At 39.9% G+C, this 21,398-nt stretch overlaps 1 long non-coding RNA gene across 1 annotated transcript in view; it reads right to left on the bottom strand.

Moving 5' to 3' along the window:
• Positions 1-7,496: 7,496 nt before the first annotated feature.
• LOC130928495 (uncharacterized) overlaps positions 7,497-21,398 on the bottom strand; it is a 91,812-nt gene continuing 77,910 nt past the window's right edge. The window contains exon 6 of the long non-coding RNA XR_009066691.1: positions 7,497-13,718. This is a non-coding gene — a long non-coding RNA (uncharacterized LOC130928495). The remainder of the gene's footprint in view (positions 13,719-21,398) is intronic.

The raw sequence follows: 21,398 nt of genomic DNA on the forward strand, positions 1-21,398 counted from the left end.
TTCATTTTCAAGGTTTGCGAGGTAGTTTCATTTCTGAGCCTAGCTTGTTTCACCGCCATGCAAAAAAATCAATAGCTATCTGTGAAAATTATTGATCAATATTGCAATATGCTGGAACGTAATGCGTGTAACGTTTCCATACAATATAGCAGGGCAACCATTTTGTCTTGCGGCTGCTTATTGTCTTACGCTGTGGTGCATTTAATGACTTTCTTCCAATTTACAGTTCAGTGTTTCACAACTTTTATGGGATCAAAGGTCACAGAAAACCGGCAAACAAAAAAGTGGTTAGTTATGGAACTTCCAGTGGAGGAGCATTTAATTGTTCCACTTCAATGATATACAGGGGTGTGTAGAGTAGCGAAAAAAATGGACTCAAGTCAGTAGCATTACTTCTAAATAATATTACTCAAGTACAAGTAAAAGAAGTCATCCAAATATTGACTCGAGTAAAAAATTATTTGGTCAAAACAATATTCAAGTAATGAGTAACCATACACATCATCGCTATTGACGTGTCACTTCGTCATTCTTTGCGCGACGCTTTATCAGAGGGGGCCGAGCTTCAATTCATAATAGCCTAAGATGGCACACGCTCATGTCAGATTTAAGCTTGGCTTTACTTACGATTGGATTCAACTACGAAAGCTGTACCGCATACAAACAGGAAGGATCGTTTCAGGAGTGATTTGTTCGAGGATTCAAGGGAAATATTATATTTTTCGTACCAAGCATGCGTGATTGAAGCATTTATTCGCAGGAATTTTCTTCTTTGTTTATACATGGAGGCGGTTCATTTTTGTAACTGACTAGCCTCATAGTTTACTTTTAACCAAGAATCGAGACTGTTTTACGTCCATATTTATAAAGAATTTGGGGATTGAAGCATTTATTCACAAGAATTTTCGCCAGAAAAGCTCCTGTTTACGTCAGGTGGCCGCTAGCCTCATTTGCTAACATAGTAGCATTGTACTTCGTCAATATCCGTAAAATAAATGCTAACTGCACGGTTTCTTTGCTTTTAACCAAGAATTGAGACTGTTTTACATCGATATATATCAAGAATTCGGGCATTTAAGCATTTATTCACAAGAATTTTCGCCACACAAGCTCCTTTTATGCCAGGTGACCGCTAGCCTCATTTGCTAACATAGTAGCATTGTACTTCGTCAATATACGTAAAATAAATGCTAACTCACGGTTTCTTTGCTTTTAACCAGGAATCGAAACTGTTTTACGTCAATATTTATGAAGAATTTGGGGATTTAAGCATTTATTCACAAGAATTTTCCCCACAAAAGCTCTGTTTACGTCAGGCGGCTGCTAGCCTCATTCGCTATCAGAGTAGCATTGTACTTTGTCAATATATGTTAAATAAATGCTAAATGCACGGTTTCTTTGCTTTTAACCAAGAATTGAGACTGTTTTACATCCTTATCTACAAAGAATTCAGGGATTTAAGCATTAATTCACAAACATTTTCACCAGAAAAGCTCTGTTTATACCAGGCGGTCGCTAGCCTCATTTGCTAACATAGTAGCATTGTACTTCGTCAATATATGTAAAATAAATGCTAACTCACGGTTTCTTTGCTTTTAACCAGGAATCGAAACTGTTTTATGTCCATATCTATGAAGAATTCAGGGATTTAAGCATTGACTCACAAGAATTTTCCCCACAAAAGCTCTATTTACGCCAGTCGACCGCTAGGCTCATTCGCTAACATAGTAGCATTGTACTTCGTCAATATACGTAAAATAAACGCTCACTGCACTGTTTCTTTGTTTTTAACCGTGAATTGAGACTGTTTTACGTCCATTTCTATGAAGAATTCGGGGATTTAAGCATTTATTCACAATAATTTTTTGCCAGAAAAGCTGTTCACATCAGGCGGCTGCTAGCCTCATTCGCGAGCATATTAGCATTGTAATTCGTCAATATACGTAAAATAAATGCTAACTGCACGGTTTCTTTGCTTTTAACCAAGAATCGAGACTGTTTTACATCAGTATCTAAAAAGAATTCTGGGATTTAAGCATTTATTCACAAGAATTTTTGCCATAAAAGCCCCGCTTACGCCAGTCGGCCTCGAGGCTCATTCGCTAACATAGTAGCATTGTACTTCGTCAATATACGTAAAATAAACGCTAACTGCGCGGTTTCTTTGCTTTTAACCAAGAATCGAGACTGTTTTACATCCATATCTATAAAGAATTTGGGGATTTAAGCATTTATTCACAAGAATTTTTGCCAGAAAAGCTCCTTCTACGCCAGGCGGTCGCTAGCCTCATTCGCTAACAGTATATAGTGTATAATGATAATAAAGGGCTAATCTATTCTATAAGTTATGATTGTATATAGAATTTATTAATAATCTATTTACATATTATTTAGAATTGATTCTGCATGTTTAAATTGAGTGATTTAGCTGTTGAAAACTTGAAGTAAATAAAAAAAGTTGCTATTTTGGTCAAAAACTTGTACGTTAAATATTGCTCTTGATCCTGAAAATATAGATGATTATCTCTGCATTTGGTGATTTTTGTGCATCTAGTCTAAAATCTGAGACTTTTATGGCCCTTTTATGTTGTGTTATAATTATATAAAAATTATTAATCGGGATTTTATAAGAGAACGACTTGGAATTTTTTGATGCCGCTGCTCATGGAAACTCATATATGGCTAAGGTAGGTGCCTGTTTTGGTTTTAGGTTGGTAGCAGCTTTGGTTTTGTAAATATTTGAAGTTTTTGAAAATAGGCCCATGTCAATAGGTTACGAAGTATATGGAGTAACATTTTGAGTAACTGCCTACAATGTCAGATAAAAAAAAAAAAAAAAAATAGTATATATATTTTTTCCCAGCTTCATCTATATCAGGGGTCGGCAACGCAAAATGTTGAAAGAGCCAAATTGGAGCAAAAAACAAAAAACAAATATGTCTAGAGCCGCAAAAAAATCGAAAGCACTATATAAACCTTATATTAGCGTACTATGACTAAATTGGCTACAAATACAGCATTCATGATTACCCCATCTTCTGAACTATAGGGTGCTCTTGTAAGCCTTCAATTTTCTCAAAAGTCGACAGTGCGCCTCATCATCCGATGTGCCTCATATATGGATCAATATTACTTAATCATGGCATGACATTCCGTTTAGCTCAGCTACATCTTGTGGATGCATAACGCAACCAATTCTACTACTAATACTAATGCTGCACCTTATAATGCATTACGCCCTATACATGAAAACGGTTTTAAAATAGGCCACTCATTATACTCCAAAACGCCTTATAGTGTGGAAAATATGGTAAATGTTTGTTTTCTGTGCAGTGAATACTAAAGAGAATGACGCACCACATGACTACTCTGTTGCCGCCTCAAGTTTAACATCATTACAGTGTTAATTAGAAGAATGTTTGTGTTATAAATCTCCTACAGAAACCATATTAAAACAAAAATTATATTTCCTTCCCCCATCTTTTTCCATTTTGAAACATCTTTGAAAAAGCTCCAGGGAGCCACTAGGGCAGCGCTTAAGAGCCGCGGGTTGCTGACCCCTGATCTATCTGAACTGTTAGTATTATACTGTATTATAACCTATTACATGACTATATTAGGCCAAAACGATGACACAAAAACCATCGAACACCACCGTGAAACATCACCCTTCCAAACACCTTAAGTGCCCTCTAGTGGAGAAAAAATATTGTTACCTCTGATTGGTTTAATGGAGTGATGTAGTGATTGTTGCGGCATCTGATTGGTGAAACTGAGACTGCAACTATCAGCATCTCTGGCAAAAATAAATATGAAGAATCAAGAGTAAAACGTAACGACTCTAGTGCAGCCCAAAGTAGTGGACTACGAGTCCCTTTTCTTTACAAATCGACTCAAGTATTGTGTGGTAAAACCATAGGCGGAGTTTGACTTTTGGGGCAATGGGGGAACAACATGTTGATGACCCTGAAATGCAGAAAAAACTACTGAACTCCCCCCCCCCCCCCCCCCCCCAAAAAAAAACGCCGTTAGTAACGCCATTATACTCTAACGCCCTTATTAACAAAACTGGTAGGGACACACGGGTCGAATAGCCCTGGGGCGGGGGGTAATTTGCTATTAAAGTAGAAAACTATATAAGAGAAAATTACCTATTATTTGTAAAAAATCCCCACAATAAACCCGGTGTAAGAATTTTCAATACAGTATTTGCTCGAACATGGTTTAATCACCGTTTTCAACCACCAGATGTCTGTAGACTCCTCACCACATACCCAGGTCACAGAGGAACAGCAGGCAAGGGCGGGGTAATGCGCCGGCTTAGAGTTTAGAGCTACTCTTTAAGCCACTGTAGCGCCATCTTATCACCACAAAGAGATTTTTATGTTGAAAATACATGTGAATAAATGCGTAAATCCCTGAATTCTTTAAAGCTATGAACGTATAACAGTCTTGAGTCTTGGTTAAAAGCAAAGAAAACTAGCAGTTAGCATTTATTTTACGTAAATATGTTGAATGTGCTGCTACTCTTTAAGCCAATGTGGCTCCGCCTTATCACCACAAGGAGTTTGTACATTGAAAATTCTTGTGAATAAATGCTTATATCCCTGAATTCTTTATAGACATGGATGTAATACTGTCTTGATTCTTGGTTAAAAGCAAAGAAAACTGGGAGTTAGCACTTTTTTTTTACGTCAATATGTTGAATGTGCTGCTACTCTTTAAGTCACTGTGGCGCCATCTTATCACCACAAAGAGATTTTCATGTTGAAAATACTTGTGAACAAATGCGTAAATCCCTGAATTCTTTAAAGATATGAACGTATAAGAGTCTTGAGTCTTGGTTAAAAGCAAAGAAAACTGGCAGTTAGCATTTATTTTACGTAAATATGTTGAATGTGCTGCTACTCTTTAAGCCAATGTGGCTCCGCCTTATCACCACAAAGAGTTTTTTACTTTGAAAATTCTTGTGAATAAATGCGGAAATCTCTGAATTCTTTATAGATATGGACGTAAAACAGTCTCGATTCTTAGCTAAAAGAAAAAAACGGGCAGTTAGCATTTATTTTACATCATTATGTTGAATGTGCTGCTACTCTAAGCCACTGTGGCGCCAGCTTATCACCACAAAGAGCTTTTTACGTTGAAAATTTGAGTGAATAATTGCGTAAATCCCTGAATTCTTTAAAGATATGACTGTAAAACAGTCTCGATTCTTGGTTAAAAGCAAAAAAAAAAAAGCGGGCAGTTAGCATTTATTTTACGTAAATATGTCGAATGTGCGGCTAGTCCTTAAGCCTCTGTGGCGCTGGCTTATCACCACAGAGCTTTTTATGTTGAAAATTCTTGTGAATAAATCCTTAAATCCCTGAATTCTTTACAGATATGGACGTAAAACAGTCTATATTCTTAGCTAAAGGCAAAAAAAACGGGCAGTTAGCATTTATTTTACGTAAATACGTTGAATGCGCTGCTACTCTTTAAGTCAATGTGGCGCTGCCTTATCACCACAAGTTTTTACGTTGAAAATTCTTGTGAATAAATGCTTAAATCCCTGAATTCTTTATAGATATGGGCGTAAAACAGTCTCGATTCTTGGTTACAAGCAAAGAAAACTGGGAGTTAGCACTTATTTTACGTTAATATGTCAAATGTGCTGCTAGTCTAAGCCACTGTGGCGCCGCCTTATCACCACAAAGAGCTTTTTACGTTGAAAATTCTTGCGAATAAATGCGGAAATCCCTGAATTCTTTATAGCTATGGATGCAAAACAGTCTCGATTCTTGGTTAAAAGCAAATAACACTGGGAGTTAGCACTTATTTTACGTCAATATGTCGAATGTTCTGCTTCTCCTTAAGCCACTGTGGCGCCATCTTATCGCCACAAAGATCTTTTTACGTTGAAAATACTTGTGAATAAATGCGTAAATCCCTGAATTCTTTAAAGATATAAACGTAAAACAGTTTTGAGTCTTGGTTAAAAGCGAGGAAAACTGGCAGTTAGCATTTATTTTACGTAAATATGTTGAATGTGATGCTACTCTTTAAGCCACTGTGGCGCCATCTTATCACCAAAAGTTTTTACGTTGAAAATTCTTGTGAATAAATGCGGAAATCCCTGAATTCTTTATAGCGATGGATGCAAAACAGTCTCGATTCTTGGTTAAAAGCAAAGAAAACCGGGAGTTGGCACTTATTTAACGTCTATATGTTGAATGTGCTGCTACTCTTTAAGCCATTGTGGCGCCATCTTATCACCACAAAGAGCTTTTTATGTAGAAAATAATGGTGAATAAATGCGTAAATCCCTGCATTCTTTAAAGATATGAACGTAAAACAGTCTTGAGTGCTAGCTAAAAGCAAAAAAAAAAAAAACGGGCAGTTAGCATTTATTTTACGTCAGTATGTTGAATGTGCTGCTACTGTAAGTCACTGTGGCGCCATCTTATCACCACAAAGAGCTTTTTATGTTGAAAATACTTGTGAATAAGTGCGTAAATCCCTGAATTCCTTAAAGATATGAACGTAAAACAGTCTTGAGTCTTGGTTAAAAGAGCAAAAAAAACGGGCAGTTAGCATTTATTTTACGTAAATATGTCGAATGTGCTGCTACTCTTTAAGCCAATGTGGCTCTGCCTTATCACCACAAAGAGCTTTTTACATTGAAAATTCTTCTGAATAAATGCGTAAATCCCTGAATTAGCGTTAGCGGCGCATAGTCGGCTTTTATTTATTTATTAATTATTTAAAGCCCAGTCAAAAAAGGTACTTTGGGCATGTAAGGGCAAAGAAGCAGGTGCTCAAGCACCCTCCCCCCTTTGCACGTGCCTGTTGGCAACGCTAATTTGTGCTCCTCTCTCAATTTTTATCTGCTTTCGCGCGTCACAACAGCGCGGTGAGTCATTCGCGATGTCAATATTTGACCGCCTTTGCTTTTTAATTACAGATTCCCTTTCTGTGCCGTCGCCCAAATTCCAGGGATTATCCAATTATCGCTTGCGTGCCGACAAACACGAGGGTCTCTTTGCCTTTCGGTAATTGGAATGAGGAGTCAGCACTCAAAGGAGGGGCCTATCACTTAGAATTATTGAACATAGGAGTTAAAAAAAAATTAAAAGAAGTTGTGTGGTCTGCTTGTGGATTTCCTCTGATTTCATCAGAAAAAATGAAGATGGCGAGGGCGATTCCCTTGCAAACGAGGTGTCCATCTGGTGTGCGTAGGCGGTCGAACAATCCTCTCAAGACTCAACTTTGTAGGTTATCATGTAGTCCTGATTAGAAGCTCCTTCATCGTTTAATGAGGCAGAAGTTGAACGCACCTATCAACATGTCGGCAGGGTGACATGCAACTCCTCGAATGAAACTTCCGCATAATGAAATCTGTCAGCCGCGGAAAAGCGGCGGACCGCGTAGACGCGCCTGTGAAAACGACGCCAAAAACGCCAAACGTTTGAGTGACAAATGAAACGGGAGATATGCAGCAGGTTGAGTAGGCATTGTTCATGTTTTATTGAAGAGCGCTGACATTACAAACGGGAACAAATGAAGCAGAGAACACAAAAGAGCATTATTTATTAGAGGGAAATCAAAGCGGAGCCTGTGGGGGGGTTGATACTGTACACAAACACATCATACGCCTTTGCATTTGTCACATAAAAATTCAATTCCTTCACTATCGTTGGCTTGAAGTTGAAGGCCACATGACCTCGCTGATACCTAATATGACATTTTCAAGGTTTAAAAGCGGCGTCAGATCACCAATGGCGAACACACCCGCAGGCAAAGAAAGACATCTGGAATCAATCTTTTTTTTTCTACCCCCCCCAAAAGTACATGCTTCTACCCTCCCAACATGTTAGCGTTCCCACCTTTCCATTCCCACAGACCCCCTGCCGGCCCGGGATCGAAACCGCCCCTCTCGGCTCTGCTCTGGAATTCTCTTAGACCCCCACGCGCACCAAAAAGAAGCCCCACCACCTATGCGCGGGAACCCGAAACATGAATTAAACCGATAATGCAAGCGAAAGAAACTTCCCATCCCGCCCACTGAATATTAGATCACAACAACTCGCGGCGCTGAATAAATCATGAAACCCCAGCAGAGCGTAGCTATTGCAATGTCTTCTTGAATATTAATCCAACTTTGCGTCGGTGCAGAAGTAATGTCGCACAATTGAAGCACGTGTCGAACCGCTGTAATATACACGGATTCATAATTCAGACTTTTGGCTCGCGACAACAGCACGTTTAGGATTTATTCAGATTGTGCGCCGGCGGGCGGTCGACACTAACAGACGCTTGACATTTAAACCCAATCCCAACGCGCCAACGTGGACCCAAACGGGAATGAGGTCATTTGAATTTTACGCTTAATTGGTTGGTAGCGAACTCCGCTCAAGGGGAGCTTTAAGGGAATAAATGCCACAGTTGGACAAGTTGGTAAAAGTATCCAAGAAAGAAATGGAAGTTTAAATGGGAATGTTCATAGACTTCATAATATATTGACAGGGTGTGGGGCCGATTAATAGGGGGCCTATCTCCGTCAAAGCTGACCGAGTGAAAACACGGACAAACAGCTTTTTAATTTGAAGGTTCTTGTGAATAAATGCTTAAATCCCTTATATCTTGATAGATATGGACGTAAAACAGTCTCGATTTTTGGTTCAAAGAACAAAAAACGGGCAGTTAGCATTTATTTTACGTAAATATGTCGAATGTGCTGCTAGTCTTTAAGCTACTCTGGCGCCGCCTTATCACCACAAAGAGCTTTTTACGTTGAAATTTTTCGGAATAAATGCTTAAATCCATGAATTCTTTATAGATATGGATGTAAAACTGTCTCGATTCTTGGTTAAAAGCAAAAAAACGGGCAGTTAGCATTTTTTTAACGAAAATATGTCGAATATGTTGCTAGTCTTTAAGCCACTGAGGCGCCGCCTTATCACAAAGAGCTTTTTATGTTGAAATTTTTGGGAATAAATGCTTAAATCCCTGAATTCTTTATAGATATGGATGTAAAACTGTCTCGATTCTTGGTTAAAAGCAAAAAAAACTGGCAGTTAGCATTTATTTGACGTAAATATTTCGAATGTACTGCTAGTCTTTAAGCCACTGTGGTGCCGGCTTATTACCACAAGGAGTTTTTATGTTAAAAATTCTTGTTAATAAATGCTTAAATCCCGGAATTCTTTATAGATATCTATGTAAAACACTCTTTATTCTTTGTTAAAAGACCAAAAAAACGTGCAGTTAGCATTTATTTTACGTAAATATGTCGAATGTACTGCTAGTCTTTAAGCCACTGAGGCGCCGCCTTATCACAAAGAGCTTTTTATGTTGAAATTTTTGGGAATAAATGCTTAAATCCATGAATTCTTTATAGATATGGATGTAAAACTGTCTCGATTCTTGGTTAAACGCAAAAAAAAAACGGGCAGTTAGCATTTTTTTTAACGTAAATATGTCGAATATGTTGCTAGTCTTTAAGCCACTGAGGCGCCGCCTTATCACAAAGAGCTTTTTATGTTGAAATTTTGGGGAATAAATGCTTAAATTCCTGAATTCTTGATAGATATGGATGTAAAACAGTCTCGATTCTTGGTTAAAAGCAAAAAAACAAGCAGTTAGTATTTATTTTACATAAATATGTCGAATGTGCTGCTAGTCTTTAAGCTACTCTTGCGCCGCCTTATCACCACAAAGAGCTTTTTACGTTGAAATTTTTCGGAATAAATGCTTAAATCCATGAATTCTTTATAGATATGGATGTAAAACTGTCTCGATTCTTGGTTAAAAGCAAAAAAACGGGCAGTTAGCATTTATTTTACGTAAATATGTTGAATGTACTGCTAGTCTTTAAGCCACTGAGGCGCCACCTTATCACAAAGAGCTTTTTATTTTGAAATTTTTGGGAATAAATGCTTAAATCCATGAATTCTTTATAGATATGGATGTAAAACTGTCTCGATTCTTGGTTAAAAGCAAAAAAAACGGGCAGTTAGCATTTATTTGATGTAAATATTTCGAATGTACTGCTAGTCTTTAAGCCACTGTGGTGCCGGCTTATTACCACAAGGAGTTTTTATGTTAAAAATTCTTGTGAATAAATGCTTAAATCCCGGAATTCTTTATAGATATTGATGTAAAACACTCTTTATTCTTTGTTAAAAGACCAAAAAAACGTGCAGTTAGCATTTATTTTACGTAAATATGTCGAATATGCTGCTAGTCTTTAAGCCATTGTGGCGCCGCCTTATCACCACAGAGAGTTTTTACGTTAAAAATTCTTGTGAATAAATGCTTAAATCCCTGAATTCTTTATAGATATGGACTTAAAACAGTCTCGATTTTTGGTTAAAAGAACAAAAAACGGAAGTTAGCATTTATTTTACGTAAATATGTCGAATGTACTGCTAGTCTTTAAGCCACTGTGGTGCTGGCTTATCACCACAATGAGTTTTTATGTCGAAAATTCGTGTGAATAAATGCTTAAATCCCTGAATTCTTTATAGATATGACTGTAAAACAGTCTCGATTCTTGGTTAAAAGCAAAAAACAGGCAGTGAGCATTTATTTGATGTAAATATTGTGGAGTAGGACGCCAATGCTGTTGCCGCTAATTTCTCCTATTGATTTTTTTCATGTTTCAAAATGCACGCATGGTACGAAAAATAGAACAATTACCTTGAATCCTCGAACAAATCACTCCTGAGACAATCCTTCCTGTTTGTATGCGGTATACCTTTCGTACTTTTTCAACCTAAATCCGGCGTTGGATCGCTGCATGTGTTTGAGAAGAACTAAGACCGACTGCGATTAACTGAAGCGGAGTGTGGGACAGCCAACTACGAAAAGGCGTGGGGCAGTGTCTGGGGAATCTGTCCCGTCAATATAATGATGAAGTCTATGAAATTTTTTATAATTTATTTACATATTGCAGTGAATGAGTTGATTGTTGTCTGTTCATAAAACAATCATCACCTACCTCTGTGCATCTCATCGCTGGTGTGCTTCTATAGTGAACATTTTACATGTCCTGACATACAGCAGAACGTCGAATTAACTTAGATAAATGTTGACGGCAACATCCCGAAATTGTCCGTCGCGCTGATCGGTCACCGCGTGTTTAGTGGCTTCTGTTCCTACATGAACACATCGACCATCACGTAGGAATAAAAAGCCATAAGACACAACAGCAATCTCACAGGAAGGAGGAAGAGGAGGAAAAGCAAGGGAGGAAGAAGCAGTGGCAATCAGCAGGTGAGCAGTGATACTATCAGTTAGCTCTTACTTTGGTGTGCTGTCATTGGCCAGATAAAGGCGCTTCAAGGACGCTGCCTAGCAACTAGACTTTTCTTTGGGATTTACAGGCACCCCACCCTTTTTTTCCCTATGAAATGCCACTGGGAAAGAGAATTTCGCATTGCAAACAAGGAGCTATTGTGCAATCAGGCGGGAAAAAGAAGCAGGAAAACAGAGGGGGGTGGCACCCAGGAGAGGCTAAGAGACGGCAATGGCGTGCTTTCGCTCCTACGCATGCACGGCTAACCCACAGGTGACGCTCGTCGTATCAAAGTCCCCGTTTGATTACGGACGCCAAATGAATATGTATTTTATTATCGTTTTATTACACGCGCTACGCTCGAAACAAAGAGCGGTGATGAATGCCAGCGAGCATCCTTCTGCTGTTTGCAAATGGGCATATTCCGGCATCCTCTTGATAAATATTTCCACGTGAAAACCGGGCGCGCTTCAGCTAATACCCACTTCGCGGCGGCCGAAATGCGCCGTCGTCCGCGACAGATAGCCGGACACGCTTGGCGAGCGGAAGGGTTACGGTACGAGCGCGTGCTAAGCACGTCCAGATAAATATGTATGACTGCGACGCTGTAGGTTTCCTGCTTTGTATGCTAATGATCTTATACAAGTTTAATAATGCCACCGCTCTGCACCGGGGGTGGGGAGGCGGAGGCGGCGGTCGGCACGTGGGCGAGCGGCCGCGCAGAGGCTTCAAAAGGCGTGACTAGCGAAGTAAGAGTTTTTCTTAAGACGATACAGATTTGGATGGGGAACTATTTTACGGTTCATTTGGTATCTATTTGATAGACAGCGAGAACCAGAAGTGGTATCTGCCATGTGGCAAAATGGATTTTGCCATGCGGCATTTTTTTTTTGCCAGGTGGCAAAATTGATTTTGCCATGTGGCTTTTTTTTTTTTTGCCACATTGCAATTTTGCTGCGCGAGGTAAGTTTTTCTTCAAATGATACAGATTTGTATGCAGAACTATTTTACAGCTCTTTTTGAGGTCAATTCGTATCTAGCTATTCGAGAGACTGCGAGAACCAAAAGTGGTATTTGCCATGTGGATTTTATCACATGGATAAATGGATTTTGTCACATGGTAAAAAAAATGCCACATGGCAAAATCCATTTTGCCACTTGGCAAAAATATGCCATATCCATTTTGTCACATGGCAAAATCCATATTGCTACATGGCACAAAAATGCCACATGGCAAAATCCATTTTGCCACATGGCACAAAAATGCCACATGACAAAATCCATTTTTGCCACATGGCAAAATCCACATTGCCACATGGCAAAAAAATGCCATATCCATTTTGCCATATGGTAAAAAAAAATGCCACATAGCAAAATCAAATTTGCCACACGGCAAAAAACAATTTGCCACACGGCAAAATCCATTTTGCCACATGGCACAAAAATGCTACATGACAAAATCCATTTTGCCACATGGCAAAAAAATGCCACATGGAAAAATCCATATTGCCACATGGCAAAAAAGTGCCATATCCATTTTGCCATATGGTAAAAAAAATGCCACATAGCAAAATCAAATTTGCCACACGGCAAAAAACAATTTGCCACACGGCAAAATCCATTTTGCCACATGGCACAAGAATGCTACATGACAAAATCCATTTTGCCACATGGCAAAAAAATGCCACATGGAAAAATCCATATTGCCACATGGCAAAAAAAAAAGCCATATCCATTTTGCCACACGGCAAAATCCATTTTGCCACACGGCAAAAAACATTTTGCCACATGGCAAAAAAAATGCCACATAGCAAAATCAAATTTGCCACATGGCAAAAACATTTTGCCACATTGCAAATTCAATTTTGCCACATGGCAAAATACATTTTGCCACATGGCCAATTCAATTTTGCCACATGGCAAAATACATTTTGCCACATGGCCAAATCAATTTTGCCACATGGCCAAATCAGTTTTGCCACACGGCAAAATACATTTTGCCACACGGCAAAATCAATTATGCCACATGGCAAAATAAATTTGTCACATGACAAAAAAAATGCCACATGGCAAATCCATTTTGCCACATGGCCAAATCAATTTTGCCAAATGGCAAAAAAAAAATGCTACATGACAAAATCCATTTTGCCACATGGCAAAAAAATGCCACATCCGTTTTGCCACATGGCCAAAAAAAAATGCCACATGGCAAAATCCATTTTGCCACGTAGCAAATACCACTTTTCGTTCTCGGCCCTGCTGGGCTATTCAATGGATACCTACCCGCTTACATTATTGGGATTGCGCATACATACCTCCATGCAGATGAGACTAAATAACGTTTCTATAATTTTTGCCTTTGTTCCTAAGTGATCTTAACGCAGCGTGCCAAATTCAGACTCCACGTGCGTCAGCCATCATCTCATCCTGGTGGATCCTGTGACAACAACACAGAAAAAAAGCACACAGCAATTAAGACCTGTTAATGCGAGACAACGCTTTGCGGAAGAGCTCAAACTGCGACTTGAGAAATAAACCCGCAGTTTCAAACCGCCATTACCCGCCAACCAATTACATCCCTTGTTGAGCAGCAACTACTTCTTGATGACTTTCTCCTTCTAATGAAAGGTTACATTGACATCTTGAAGACTAGTTTTTGCCCTCTACGGGTGCAAGTTTAACTTTGGCCTTATCGTCTCTAAAAACGCGGCCAGCTAACAGTTGGGGGTGTAACGCCTCACACAATGAGCTGTGACATCTCTATTGAACGATGATGGATGGCGCTGCCTGACCGGGCGACTGTTTGAGAGGCAGCTCACTCAAAAGTCAAGATGTAAAAGCACAAATCACATGATGAATGCTCTATTTTAGGCATCGGGTGACTTTGACGAGGTCCTAAAAGATCATTGGGTGCCATTGACGGCGATCGACGTCGCACTCAACAGCTATATATCACCATTTAAAAACTGCCTTTTAGGTTTCCATAGGTCATCTTTGTCCAGTAAGCGAGTTTACTGTCGACAATGGCAGCGACTAAGCGTCAGCTCATTTGTTATTTGACAAAAGCCTGAGTCACAGCATCATTTCTCTAAAGTACCTTGGTAGAACACGCAGTCTTCCACCGCCAGGGGCTCCGTAAAGGGGTGAAAAGTGATACCGATTCTAAGGGCCAATGCCCAGATGGGGCCCACAAAGAAAATTAGAACATTAAATGGTTTGGTCCGCCCTTCCTTCAATCAGACCGGGAGCAGCGGTGCGCATTTACACCAGACAGTGACTCAGGCTGCGTGGTACTGCAGAAATGCTTTCAAAACAAAAATTGGGTTATCAAAAGATGAAAGAAAAGAAAGCAAAACAGGACAGGGATAGAAAAGGCCAACAGGATGTGATAAAGTACTTCACAATGGAAGGTTGGTGTCTTTTGTCAGTGTAGCGCTGAAAATTAACCTGTTATCTTAGCCCACTCCAGCCCGATCTGGAACCTCGGGATGTCTATTACAAAGCTCCGAAGCGAGGTCACTCCGTAAGAAATACGGGATTTTCCCGGCCTCAATGAGAGACATTCACCTATTCAAAAACATGAATTCCAAATAATGACGGCAGATGTTGAAAGTTAGTGTGGATATGTTCTTTTTTTAAAATCGGCTTGAATCCAGTTTGTCAAGAATTTATTGAATTTAGTTTGTTAACAAGGGACCTCGCTTCGGAGCTGTAGTCTATTGTGGAGTTTCCAGATGGGGCTAAGCCTACTCCATAATGAAATACATTGGTACCTCGACATACGATTGCTTTGACACACGATCTTTTCAACATCCGACGTAAAATTTGACACGCCATTTGTTTCTACAGCCGACGAAATACGACGACATGACAGCACGTGATGGGGGAAAATATTATGTGACCCGAAGTGGATTAGCACATTATGCCTTAAGTGAAGCTTTTTGTTATATTCGTAAGGTAAAACGGTCGCTAAAGAGTAGAATGTTTAAGGGTTGATTAATTAAATTCATTCCGGGTCAAAGGGTGGAATGATGGGTAAAATATGTGATTATATGACCCGGAGTGAATAGCCATAATATTGCTTACAATAAACTTGTTTACTCCGCCACTTCGACACCTGTTATTGTTCTTCACACCATCCTGGCATCTGGGTTCCACAGTTGGGAGGGAATCTCACGAGATAACGTGTTTTGCACTCACATGCTGGCGCCTCTGTAACACAACAAACCTCAACTGGGAGGGAATCTCATACCATAGCGGAGGAGGGAATATGGGCAAAATGGTTCATCTTCTGAGCTTAAAGGCCGGCCACCTTCGTGCTCACGAGATGTACTGTTATAAAGCCAAGAGGATTCGCCACCCCGTTAGAGTCTGCCGAAGGATGACATACGGATCGCTCGGTTTTGTTCCTCTTCTGACTCTGATTGGGGCGTTGGCTCTCCGCCCTTTTGTCATGGTAAGAGTTCTTTTCATTGTTAGGGGAATATTTGTGCTTAGACGGTAGCGTGGAGATTTTAGAAGTGACAATCTATATATAGCGTTATTGTTTTTGTGTGCTTGTGTGCTTTAACCGTAGCGCGGGGATTTTAGAAGCGACAATCTATATCTAGCGTTATTGTTTTTATATGTTATGCTTGTTTTGATATTTGTTTGCTTGCCTTTGTGTGGGACTGTACTCAATAAACCTTTTGAATTCTGCAATAATCATCAATAAACTGTCTATTGAGCAAAAGTGTGCTTGTTGCTGACTCACCGCGAACCCGTAAATTTTGCAAAACAGCACGGCAAAGGAATGCACGGCGGATTTTCTTGTGTGAGAAATCAACGCAGGTTTCAAAAAAGTTGGTACAGTTGGTGAAACAAGGAAAAAAAAAAGATGCTTATCTTTGAAATGAGGATGCAAATTATAGAAAAATATGAGCGTGGGGTGCGCATCCGTGAACTAGCTCAACAATACAGCTCCACGGTCCACTTCCGACCACCGTTCGCCAGTCTTTAAAAATTAAGGTGACAATTATTATTGTGGTAACATCACCGAGGAAATCGCCAGCTTCGTCACGTTTTTATCATTTATTTAAGAACTTATCCAACACAAAACACTCATTGTCCTCCGAAGTTGACTGTGCTCTCAAGAAAACGAAAGTATTATCTCTACCGCACCGACCTATCTCACTGTGACATCAGCCTGCAGTGCGTTGAGGTACAGCAAAAAGTGTCCGCCACATTACAATCCAATTAGTTACATTATTTAGAGGAATAATTATGAATTATTTAGGGCTGTCAAAATTATCGCGTTAACGGGCGGTACTTAGTTTTTTAAATTAATCACGTTAAAATATTTGACGCAATTAACGCACATGCCCAGCTCAAACAGATTAAAATGACAGCAGTGTAATGTCCGCTTGTTACTTGTTTTTTGTTGTTTGGCGCCCTCTGCTGGCGCTTGGGTCCAAATGATTTTATGGGCTTGGGGAGTGAGCATGGTGTAATTATGGACATTAACAATGGCGAGCTACTAGTTTATTTTTTGATTGAAATTTTTACAAATTTGAATAAAACGAAAACATTAAGTGGGGTTTTAATATAAAATTTCTATAACTTGTATTAACATTTATCTTTTAAGAACTACAAGTTTTTCTATCCATGGATCGCTTTAAGAGAATGTTAATAATGTTAATGCCATCTTGTTGATTTATTGTTATAATAAACAAATACAGTACTTATTTACCGTATGTTGAATGTATATATCCGTCTTGTGTCTTATCTTTCCATTCCAACAATTTACAGAAAAATATGGCATATTTTATAGATGGTTTGAATTGTGATTAATTACGATTAATTAATTTTTGAGCTGTAATTAACTCGATTAAAAATTTTAATCGTTTGACAGCCCTAGAATTATTCTTATTCTTATTATATTATTCAGATTTCTATTTAGAACTTTGTTTTGCTATGTTTGATTGTCATTTGTAATAGTACCAGCAGTATTTATTAAGGATTTAGTGTAGGTTTTTGGGAATTAATGGAATTATAATGTATTCCTATGGGAAAATCCTGCTCGACATACGACCATTCCGACTTACAAACAAGGTCCTGGAATGAATTAACTTTGTATGTAGAGGTACCACTGTACTGTAATTGTTTGCTAGCTAGTGTTTGCTCCACTTTTAGCTTAAATTTAATAAGTACAGCAGGCAAACCCTTAGCAAGCTCTTCATACTAAAACAGTTGTCTCTGCACTTGCGTGTTGTAACAGCCACAACTCCTATTGCTGCGTCTTACACCACAGTTTTAAAAGGAAGTAAGACACCTGAACACTGTGTATATTGCTACTTCCCCCCCTAACTTGTCCTCTCTTTGTCTCCTGAATGCAATTTGTAAGATGCAGTTGGAAAGCATTTTTAGAGAAGTGTGCATCACTTCACGTATATTTTGCACACTCCTTGTAACAGTTGCAGGTGGCAAGAGAGCAGCATGCAGGAAATTACGTAGTTGATACTCTAAATGTGTGTGCCCCCTGGTGGTGGGGCCCAAAGTGATATATTTTCATGGGGCCAAAAATCCCTGGCAGCGCCCCGGTCCGCTGCACACCATTGAGGAAGCCAAACAATGTCTGCAGTTGACAAGGCGACCCCATTTTTAATACACATCATTTATAATTGATGAACAATAGATGTCGCTGCCTTAGATCCGATAGGAAGTAGGCTATGATGGATCTTCAGACGGGCTTATGTGGAATAGGTGGGTGTCGGTGGGGGGTGAACAGATGTAGGGTGGCGCATCAAGAGAGGGATGGGGTTGCCAGTGATCGTTTCCACCCTGCGGCGAACAAAATAGCCCTCATATATCCCTGTAATCTGCATTAGCAGTGGAGCCCCAGCCAGGAGACAGCACAGAGGGGGATGAATAATGGGGCTACTGCTGATTTGGCAGGCCTATATTACACCTCAAAACTCAGGCGAGAATATGGAAAGGTGGAAATGAGCATCCACGCGGCCCCTGAACGTACACGTTCAAGACGTGCTACGCCAATATCATTTCCAAGTCATTTTCTTCCAGCGCTACGGCGACATTTAATAGTTCTTGTTTTGACTGGCGCCTTTTATCCAGACAGCGTTCCCATTTTCGCCCAGCGGGTTGTGGAATGATCAATAGCCGGGCCTTTTGGATGCGGATGGCGAGCGGCCCGCAGAGTAGTGGCAGCGTCCACTGTTCATTTGACGCAGTGGGAAGGTTGCCCTTAAATATCAAAGCCGAAATAGAACTATTACTCGACCGAGGCATAGAGAGGTTTCTTCGACTTTCTTTTTTATGACATTTAAACCACTGCTTGCCGCTGTCTTCGACTGACGTCCAATCTATTTGAACGGGGAGGGGGTCCCGGTTCTGACGAGTTGGACGTCTATCATCATCAGTAGCGGTGAATGAGTTAACTTTGGTGACTTTCCAATTGGATTAGTAATAAGATTTCAAAATGTGGAAAAGTGCAAAATGTGCAGAAATGTTTGACTTATTGACAATCCTTTTTGCGTTGAATGGCTGGCAGTGATAATATTTTAGTGGTAATTATTCAACCACACTGCCACATCATGAGTCTTGTTTAATAGTCTAAACTGCTGGCCCTAAGTATTTGCACCCATGCCATTACAAATGCTTTAGTGGTAATATCTTCATTTATTTTGCTTGCAATGAAAAAAAACAAACGAGCATGGGAATAAAAAAATTAAATCATTATTATTTTACACAAAATTCAAAAAATGGGCCGGACAAAAGTATTGGCACCCTTTGAAAAAATCATGTGATGCTTCTCTAATTTGTGTAATTAACAGCACCTAATACCTATGGAACATAACAGGTTGTGGTAATAACTAAACCACACTTGCAGCCAGTTAAAATAGATTTAAAGTTGACTCAACCTCTGTCCTGTGTCCTTGTGTGTAACACATTGAGCATGGAGAAAAGAAAGAAGACCAAAGAAATGTCTGAGGACTTGAGAAGCAAAATTGTGAGGAAGCATAGGCAATCTCAAGGCTACAAGTCCATCTCCAAAGACCTGAATGTTCTTGTGTCTACCGTGCGCAGTGTCATCAATAAGTGTAAAGCCCACGGAATTGTGGCTAACCTCCCTAGATGTCTACGGAAAAGAAAAATTGACAAGAGATGTCAACGAAAGATTGTGCGGATGGTGGATAAAGAACCTCGACTGACATCCAAACAAGTTTAAGCTGTCCTGCAGTCCGAGGGTATAACAGTGTCAACCCTCCACTCAACCTCTCTGAGATTTGAAGGGGGCCTCCTTCAAACTGCCATTTTCAGATCTCTCCACAGGTGTTCTATGGGATTCAAGTTTGGACTCATTGCTGGCCACTTTAGAAGTCTCCAGTGCTTTCTCTCAAACCATTTTCTAGTGCTTTTTGAAGTGTGTTTTGAGTCATATTGTCCTTCTAGAAGACTCATAACCCCTGAGGGAGACCCAGCTTTTCCACACGGGGCTACATTATGCTGCAAAATTTGTTGGTAATCTTCAGACATCATAATGCCATGCTCACAGTCAAGCAGTCCAGTGCCAGAGGCAGCAAAGCAACCCCAAAACATCAGGGATTCTCCACCATGTTTGACTGTGGGGACCGTTGTATTTTCTTTGAAGGCCTTGTTTTTTTCCTGTAAACTCTATGTTGATGCCTTTTCCCAAAAAGCTCTACCTTTGTGTCATCTGACTAGTGCGGATGGTGGATAAAGAACCTCGACTAACATCCAAACAAGTTCAAGCCGTCCTGCAGTAGGAGGGTACATCAGTGTCAACCCGTACTATCCGTCGGCGTCTGAATGAAAAGGGACTCTATGGTAGGAAACCCAGGAAGAACCCACCTCTGACCCAGACCCATAAAAAAGCCAGGCTGGAGTTTGCCAAAACATACCTGAGAAAGCTAAAAACGTTTTGGAAGAATGTTCCTTGGTCAGATGAGACAAAAGTAGAGCTTTTTGAGAAAAGGCATCAACATAGAGTTTACAGGGGAAAAAAACGAGGCCTTCAAAGAAAAGAACCAGTCCCGACAGTCAAACATGGCGGAAGTTCCCCGATGTTTTGGGGTTGCTTTGCTACCTCTGGCGCTGGACTGCTTGACCGTGTAGCATAATGTAGGGCCCAGTGTGAGAAAGCTGGGTCTTCCAGCAGGACAATGACCCAAAACACACTTCAAAAACACTAGAAAATGGTTTGAGAGAAAGCACTGGAGACTTTTAAAGTGGCCAGCAATGAGTCCAGACCTGAATCCCTTAGAACACTTGTGGAGAGATCTGAAAAAGGCAGTTTGGAGACGGCACCCTTTGAATCTCAGAGACCTGGAGCAGTTGGCCAAAGAAGAATGGTCTAAAATTCCAGCAAAGCGTTGTAAGAAACTCATTGATGGATACCGAAAGCGGCTGTTCACAGTTATTTTGTCTAACGGCTGTGCTAGCAAGTATGAGGCTGAGGGGTGCCTGGCCCATTTTTTGGGAGTTTTTGGGAGTTTTGTGTAAAATGATAATTTTTTTTTTTCCCATTCTCTTTTGTGTTTTTTCCATTGCAAGCAAAATAAATGAAGATATTACTACCAAAGCATTTGTAATCACAATCATTTTCTGGGAGAAATTGAGCATTATCTGACAGATTTGCAGGTGTGCAAATACTTTTGGCCAGCAGTGTATACTGCTACTGTATGAATTTCTTTAAAATTGTCCTGTTTTTTTTATTTAATCAACTTTATTACTCTTTAACTCTTCTTATTCAACATGATGAATACACTACTAGCGCTATTAACTCATTTGCTCCCAAAAACGTATAAATACGTTCTATTTTTAATTGTTTCAATGTCCCAAACACGTATTTATACATCTTTTACATTTTTTATTTATTTTTTCCCTACAAGAGACATCTCTGGGTTCTGATTCAATTTAGCTCCAAAGCACAAAGCTGAAAATCCATTTTAAAGCAATAAAACTGGCCACTGGATGGCAGTAGCACATTTGGTAAGACCCGCAAGCCGATTCAACGGTAACGAACGGCCGGAAGACACGGCCGGGGCGCCGGCGGAAGACGACCGAATGGCATCCAGGATGCCAGGCTCAAAGATATCCA

The sequence above is a fragment of the Corythoichthys intestinalis genome, chromosome 13, assembly GCF_030265065.1.
Source record: "Corythoichthys intestinalis isolate RoL2023-P3 chromosome 13, ASM3026506v1, whole genome shotgun sequence".
Taxonomy (NCBI): Eukaryota; Metazoa; Chordata; class Actinopteri; order Syngnathiformes; family Syngnathidae; genus Corythoichthys; species Corythoichthys intestinalis.